Source organism: Ovis canadensis, chromosome 2 (assembly GCF_042477335.2).
Source record: "Ovis canadensis isolate MfBH-ARS-UI-01 breed Bighorn chromosome 2, ARS-UI_OviCan_v2, whole genome shotgun sequence".
In the NCBI taxonomy this organism is placed as follows: domain Eukaryota; kingdom Metazoa; phylum Chordata; class Mammalia; order Artiodactyla; family Bovidae; genus Ovis; species Ovis canadensis.
In genome coordinates, this window is record NC_091246.1 from 239,934,897 (window position 1) to 239,942,757 (window position 7,861).

General features: G+C 57.5%; 1 protein-coding gene across 2 annotated transcripts in view; it reads right to left on the bottom strand.

The window, feature by feature from the left end:
• Positions 1-6,215, bottom strand: part of ZNF362 (zinc finger protein 362) — a 40,450-nt gene extending 34,235 nt beyond the window's left edge. For both annotated transcript variants that reach the window (XM_069574727.1, XM_069574724.1), the window contains exon 1: positions 5,692-6,215. The gene's annotated coding sequence lies outside the window, so the exon portion shown is untranslated. The remainder of the gene's footprint in view (positions 1-5,691) is intronic.
• Positions 6,216-7,861: the final 1,646 nt, after the last annotated feature.

Sequence of the window (7,861 nt, forward strand, 5' to 3'; positions counted from 1 at the left end):
CTGACCACAGTCCTGGCAGTAGGAAGCTGAACCCACAACCCCCAACACACTTCCACGCCACCCACCTCTCAATCCCACCCAAGCCCAGGTGGGGTGCTGGGCCCTCCGCAGCCCTGTGCGTCGGGGAGCACCCCCACCAAGGTGGAGATACGGAGGGCGGTGTGACAGAGAGAGCAGCTCCCCTACCAGGGCTGTTGCTGCCTTTGACCCCAAGACACACGCTGTGGCAGCCAAGTGACACCTGGGGAGAGGAAAGCCTACCAGGAAGGCGTCCAGAGCGATGGGTGGCCCTGGCCAAGGCCCATGCCTCTCCTTTCCTGCTGCAGTCTCCCCAGTGGACAGACTGAGGTTTGGCTGGCTAACTGTGACATCTGCCTCTCTTCAATTAACATGTGACTTTAGATCGAGTGGTTCTCCAAGACCTGGGTACACATGGGGCTACATGGAGACGTCAGTGTCCTGTTGCCCTAAGTACACCAAGCCCACCCAATACCCTGGACCAGGGCCAAGCACAGTGCTACAGGCACAGGAGGGGCTCGGAAGGCATGTATGCTTGGTGCCAGGTCACACATACAACACCAGGCACGGGGTGGCCTGCGCCCAGGGAGCTCACAACCCAGTGGGGAGAAAGAAGCTCCTGAAGTCACAAAACCACAAGGTCAAAAGCACTGGGAAACCATACCGCTACCATTACTTCCCAAGCGTCATTCACAGGGTGGGAGCAGCACTTTGCCCTCTGTAAAGACGATCTTTCCAGATATGACGACGGTCTGACAAAGGGAGGCTGAGGGGCCTGGTCAGGAGGGAACTCCCCATCACTCTAGCGGAGATCAGAGGCCCTCTTGTCAAGGATGTGGGAAGGGGGTTCCCGCTCTCTGAAGGGGTCGGGTGAGTTTGGGCTTCCCCTCAACAGCTGTGGGGTTCTAAGGTGGAGTCCTGGAGTGCTGGGTTCCAGTCACACAATGCACCTGATGAGCTCTGTGGACTTGGCCAAGTTACCTCATGTCTCTGTGCCTCCGTTTCCTTAGCTGTAAAATGGGCGTGATGACAATGAGGATTAAGCATGTCCATGTTTACAAAGCCTTTTGGAACATGGCCTGGCACAAAGTGACACCCAGGGCCACTAAATAAATAAGGCAGTGAAGAGCCTCTATGTAAGGGTCTAAACCCCAGATCTAGGCTTCCCTGGTGGCTCAGTGCTAAAGAGTCCTCCTGCGATACAAGGTTTGGGTTCGATCCCTGGGTCGGGAAGATCCCCTGGAGAAGGAAATAGCAACCCACTCCAGTATTCTTGCCTGGAGAATTCCATGGACAGAGTAGCCCGGGGGGCTGCAGTCCATAGGGTAGCAAAGAAGTGGACAAAACTTAGCGACTAGACAGCAACCAAAAACCCCAGATTTGATCAAATGTGGACTCCAGTGTCAAAGGTTCTGAGTCAGAAAGCTTCTCAGATGCCAAGTTCTGAGATTGGAAGAGACTGGGATTCTTAGATCCTGTGATTTAATCATCTCATTATTTCCTGACAACAGCCTGGAGCCTCCCAGGGGAGAGGAGGGCAGAGAGCTCGGTGTCACTTCATCTCCCAGGAGCTGCCCCGCTGCAGGGTTTCTGCCACACCTGGGCTCCCCGGCATCTCCTCACCTCCATCAAAGCCACGGCCACCCCACACTAGACCCACCTGCCCATTCGCCTGCATGGGGTTTAAGCACCTGCCAGCCGTGCAGACAGGTAAGAAGTGCAAATAAATAAATACAGGAAGAAGTTTCAGATACTGGTAAGAGCTGCAAGGGATGATGTGCCCATGAGTGACAGTGGTAAGCTACTACAGAGCAGGTGGCCAGGGAAGCCCCAGCTGAGTCAAAACTGGTGAAACAAGAAGGCGCCAGCCATGCAGGCATTCTAGGTTTGGGTGGATGTGCAAAGGCCCTGCCAATAGGCTTTGTAAATTCGAGCTGCAGAAAGAAAGCTGGTGTGGCTGAACGTGGTGAGACTGGGAGACGGGGAGCTGAGATGGAGGGGCGGGCAGGCCCAGATCATAAAGGGCCTTGTGTGATGTCCTCGGTCACATCCAACTCTTTGTGACCCCGAGGATTGTAGCCTGCCAGGCTTCCCTGTCCATGGAAGTCTGCAGGCAAGGATACTGGAGTGGGTTGCCATTTCTTCCTCCAGGGGATCTTCCTGACCCAGGGACTGAACCTGTGTCTCTTGAGTCTCCTGCATTGCAGACAGATTCTTAACCACTGCGCCACTTGGGAGGCTCATAAAGGGCCTTGTAGGCCCCTAAAGGACATTGGGTTTTCGGTCTTTGAAATGCTTAGGAAATATGAGAAGAGTTTCAGCAGGGGAATGACAAGGTTAGGGTTTTCAGGGTCCCCAGATCACTGGGCTCATTCTGAAACCATAATGGTTTTCATAATCAAGGCAGGGCCTGAATTGGTAATCAACAATCCTTCTTGATACACACCGAGCTCCTATCACGTGCCTGGCCAGGGCAGGGAGAGGCTGCAGACACTCTTGCGGTGGTTCCCAACAAGCCATGAGTCACAGAGATTACCCCATTTTAAAGATCAAGAAGTAGAGGCTCGGAGAGGAGAAGAATGTGCCCAAAGTCATACAAGCCATATACCACACTGTGTAAAAAAAAAAAAAAAAAGCACCTTGGTCCCAGCACCCAGATTCACCATCACAAGAGTATTTTCAAGCCTCTACTTCTCAGAGACCTTCCCTGGGAACTCATGTGGTGCCCACAAATACTGCCTGAGCTAGTGCTTTCTGCACCCTACTGGCTTTGGAGCCCTTGAAGACTGTATTTGTGTATCACATGGCTGTCCAACCCGGACTAGATAAGCTGGGGATTGAATGGATGGATGGACAGATGGACGGGCAGATGAATGACTACTGAAATGACTAACCAATAAATTAACAAATGTACAATGAAAGAATGAAGGAATAATCTAGCAAACTAATGAACTAATGGATGGAGATGAAGGAAAGAAGGGAGGGAGGGAGAAAAGGAGGAAGGGACTCACTGTACAGAAGGGCAGGGACGTATCTGCCCAGGGAAGGGCTGGAGATAGACTAGTGTTGGCCATTATAACGCCCCTGGCCCCAGCAACCAACTACAACCAGCAACCAGTGATGTCCTGGGCCCAGTGGAGTCTGGCAACTAGGTAGAGTGGTGTCCCTCTCCCTCTGAGTGTCTCACAGAGAAAAGAAGACAGGAGACCATGGCTCTGCTCCTAGCTGGGACCCAAATCGCTGGGTGACTTCAAGCCAGTGGCTTCCCCTCTCTGAGCCCAGATGACCTCTCCAGGCCTTACCAGCTCTGATAGTCTTAAGGGGACAGGCTCCTACATTGTTTGTTTGTTTGTTTGTTTGTTTTTACAGAGTCACTGAGGTCAGTAGATGAATCTGAAAGATCAAAAACCAGAAGTTAGGAAAGACACCTATCCACAAGTACCAGAATCTACCCAGGAAAAGGCTCCCTGGACAAGGAATTAAGAAGCCTGAGTTTAAGCCCTCCTCTGCCACTGCTCAACCTCTCCAAGCCTCAGTTTCCTAAGTTTTAAAATGGAGTTAAGTATCCTCACCTTGACAGTTTCACCCAAATGAGTTTCTGGGAGAACCTGATGTGATAACGGCCATGCTCTACACCCAGGCAGGATTATGATGGTGGGGACAGGGGGATGAGTGAAGGCAGACATGCTCTTCCATCCCAGTCCAGTTCTGTCCAAAACGACTCTTCCAGGAGTCAACCCCCACCTCCCCTGCCACCCTGCCAACAGAGAACAGTGGAGAGAGCCCAGACGTGAAAACCTGAACATCTCTGTCTCAGATCTCCTAACTGGCAGTATGACTTTGGGCAAGTCACTTCTCCTCTCTGGACTTCAGTTTCTCCATCTGAAAAATGTCTAGCTTAGTTCCCCTCTGGCTCAGACATACCAAATTCTGCAGCCCTGAATCCCTAAGTCTCAGCCTTCAGCCCCTGGCTCTGCCTGAATTCAGCTCACCCTGCCCGGTCAGGCCAGAACACAGGAGTGACTAGAGGGGTCTTGCCTCCAGGAGACCTTGGGGCAGGGGTTAGACAGGCTTAGGGTCCTAGGACAGACAGACTTTTCCAGAAGGGCAAGACCAGGCCCAGCCTGCCCAGGCGCCTTGGACAGCACCAGCCACACCAGACCTTGTAGACCTTGAGAACACTTCTGTAGCCTGAAAGCCAGCAAGTCCTGACCTGTCCAGAGAGATGCTCCAGGAACTTCACCCAAGTCTAAACTGCCTTCAACGGGGAGCCTCCAGGATGCAGGGCAGAGGCGGTAAGAGTACACCACAGGGAAGAGGCTCAGACCACCCCCACTACCAGACAAACTCTCCTGCCCCTCCCCTCAGACAGGACCCACTGGGGCTGCCTGCCTGCCCCCAGCCAAACAGCCAACCACCTGAGGGCATTCACCAAGATGCCACCTACCAGGGCCAGGAGGCCCACCAGGGGAAGGGGCTCTCCAGCAGGAGCCACCCCAGCACGGAGGGCAGGATTTCCGCCTGCAATAGGGCCCTGGCCACCCATGAAGGAGACAGGCCCACCCCCACCCCCACCCCCCACAGAGCTCACTGCTCTGAGGGTTGCACACTGCTCCAGGGCACGGTGGCAGCCAGCAGGATTATTTCCTCATGCCAAGGGTCTTAGCTGGAAACCGGGGGCCCACTCAGAGCTCCTACTGCCAACCCTTTCCTCCAAATTTGAGAATATAGCTCCTTGCAATGCCTCTTCCAAAAGACATTTCCTGGTCCCCGAAACCCCCATCCCCAACCTTCCACAATGCCCCCCGCAGCTATGTGGAAATAGGCAGTTAACTTTTCCCAAAAATCCCGCAAAGGCGGCTGGCTGGGGGGGAGAAATGCGCCCCGAGATCCTTTCGCGGCATTTCACCGCCTTCCAAAAAAAAAAAAAGCTTAAAAAAAAAAAGAAAACTTTCGGAGTTAACTTTAAATTCCCAAACCTCCCCCCAAATCGCCCAGCGGCTTCCTTTTTTTTTTCTTTAAAGTGCGATTGCATTGTGTCTCACCTCCCCGAAAGGCTCGCGGCTCTCGCCAAAGAAAAGGAAAAAAGCCAACCCTTCGGGTGCCCCCTCTGCTTCCAGCCGCCTCTCCCACATTCTCAGACAGTTTTATTAAAATTTTCAGACAAAAGAAAAACAAAAATGGCAGCCTGGCTTATTTTTAAAACAGGACAGGGACGCCATATTCTGCAGATCTGCAAAAAAAGGGAGAAATCCGGCACTGGCCGCTCCACCGGGCCGCCTGCAAAGTGCGCGAACCGCGCCGTTTGCAATCCGTTTATTTGCATTAAGCCCCATGAATCATTGTTTACCGGAGAATTGCAGCAGGTTTGAATAGCCCGGCTTAAGAAAACACACACACGCGCGCACACCACACACACACACACACACGCACACTCGGAGAACAGACCAGACACGCCGCCGGAGACACTTCCTACCCCGCGCGCCGCTGCCGCCACCGCCGCTCCGGGCCGGGCCCGAGGCGCAGGCGGCCCCGGGCCCTCGGAGTGCCCCGGCCCGCGCTGACAGCGCCCGCGCCCCGGCCGGCCCCCCGCCCGCAACTCGGCGCAACTTTCCCGCGGGCGAGTGCCCGGCGCCGCCGGGCCCGCTCCCCGCGCCCCGGGCCCGCACGGACCTGGCTGTGCTGGCGGCGGCTCCGGGACGCGGCCGCAGCCCCGCGCCCGGCGGCCCGAGCAGGGCCGGGCTGGGGCTCCGGCTCCGGGCTCCGGCTCCGGCTCGGTGCGGAGCCGCGCGCAAACCTTCCGGGTCGCCTGCTGTTCACTTCTGGGTTCTGCAAGCGCCGAGGCGGCGGCGGCGGCGGCGGGAGGCTGGGTCTGCAGCGCCGCGCGGCCCCCCGTGCGCTCGGCGAGCCCCCGCGCCAGGCGCCCGGCTCCGGGGGGGCCGCGTCGGGCCCCCGCCTCTCCAGCTGCGCAGCCCGTCCGGCCCCGGGGGCTCCCGCGAGTGGGCAGCGCCGGGCTCCGGCGACGGCGCGCGAGGGGAGGGGGCCGGGCGGGGGGCGGGGGCGGGCCGCGCGCTGGGGGCCCCGCTCGGGCCCCGGGGCCTCGTCTCGAGCTCGCCGCCGCCGCCGCCGCCGCCTCGCAAAGTTGCGCGGCGCCCCCCGCCCGCGCCGCGCCGGAGGCAGAGCCACAAAGGAACTCCTCGCCCCCCTCCGCCCGCCCGAGCCGCGCGGGGAGGGCACCGGAGCCCGCGGCCCTAGGCCAGCCCCTTCCCCAGCGCGGGGGCTCCCGGGGCCCCGGCGGCCGCGGCCATTGTCCCGCCCAGGCCCGGCCGTCGCCTCGCCGCCCCCTCCCCGGCGACGGCGGGCTGGGGGACCTGGGCCTGCCGGGCCGCGGCCCGGACCAGGCCGAGCCTGCGCGGGGCCAGGCGGCACCCGGGGGTCTTCCTCGCAGACCGCAGGCAGGAGGGGACCCCTAGGATGGGCCCTCCACACCTGATAACCAACGGTCGCGTTCAAAATCCAGCCTGAGATTTTTTTTTTTTAAGTCGAGGACACCGGGATGGGGGCAGAAGTTTGTACATGCCAGGCCACCCCTCCCTCAGTAAGCTCCAGCCCTCCCTGGCCCTAGGCCCGAGCCCCCAAAGGGTGGGGCCGCCGGAGGCTGTCAGCGGCTCTCCTCGCCGAGTCTCTCAGAGGTGGCACCGGCTGTCCCCCAGCTCCAGACCTCAGAGCCATCTGTGTGTGACTCCTCCTCCCGCCTCACCCTCCCCAGCCAATCAGTCACCAAGTCCTCCCGATTCGGCCTCCCGGGCTGTGTCAGCTTCCAAACTTCACTTCTACCTGAGGAGGCGGCCAGTCCCTGGGTCCTTTCAGGGGCTCAGACCTCCTGTGACACTCAGCTGCTACTCGGCCTCTAGGTCTCAATGAATTGAGGCTGGCCTTACCCTCCGGGAGCACCCAGTCCCTGGGGAAGGGCACATAAACAATCACCTGCCAGTGTTTGCCTTCCTCCAGGAAGCATCTCCCAATTGGTTAAATAGTGATTAAGGGCCTCCCATCAGACACCCTGCTGGTTGGCTGGAAACACAGCTGTGAGCAAATTGGACAAGGTTCCTGCCCTCATGGAGCTTCCAGTCTAGCACAGGATGTCAAGCTTGTGAACAACTAGAGGACTCATGTGGAGAAGACGACTGCACCCCACTCCAGTACTCTTGCCTGGAAAATCCCATGTGTGGAGGAGTCTGGTGGGCTGCAGTCCATGGGGTCGCGAAGAGTCGAACACGACTGCGCGACCTCCCTTTCACTTTTCACTTTCATGCACTGGAGAAGGAAATGGCAACCCACTCCAGTGTTCTTGCCTGGAGAATCCCAGGGACAGGGGAGCCTGGTGGGCTGCCGTCTATGGGGTCGCACAGAGTCGGACACGACTGAAGCGACTTAGCAGCAGCAGAGGACTCATGTAGACCGTCTGTGATAAGTCCCAAGCACGACCTGACGCAGAGCAGAGTACAATACATATGCCGTGCTGCGTGCTAAGTCGCTTCAGTCGTGTCCAACTATTTGCAGCCCTGTGGACTGTAGCCCGCCAGGCTGCTCTGTCCATGGGATTCTCCAGGCAAGAATACTGGAGTGGGTGGCTGTGCCCTCCTCCAGGGGATCTTCCCCACCTAGGAATTGAACTCAAGTTTCTTATGTCTCCTGCATGGGCAGGCGGGTTCTGGGAAGCCCTACAATAAGTATGTGTAGTGGCAATTAGTTGTAATTTTAAAGGGGAAGGACTTATAGAAGACAGGGAGAAGGTCATTCTTTTTTTCCTCAGGGAGCGGGAGAAGCTTTTCAGAAATTA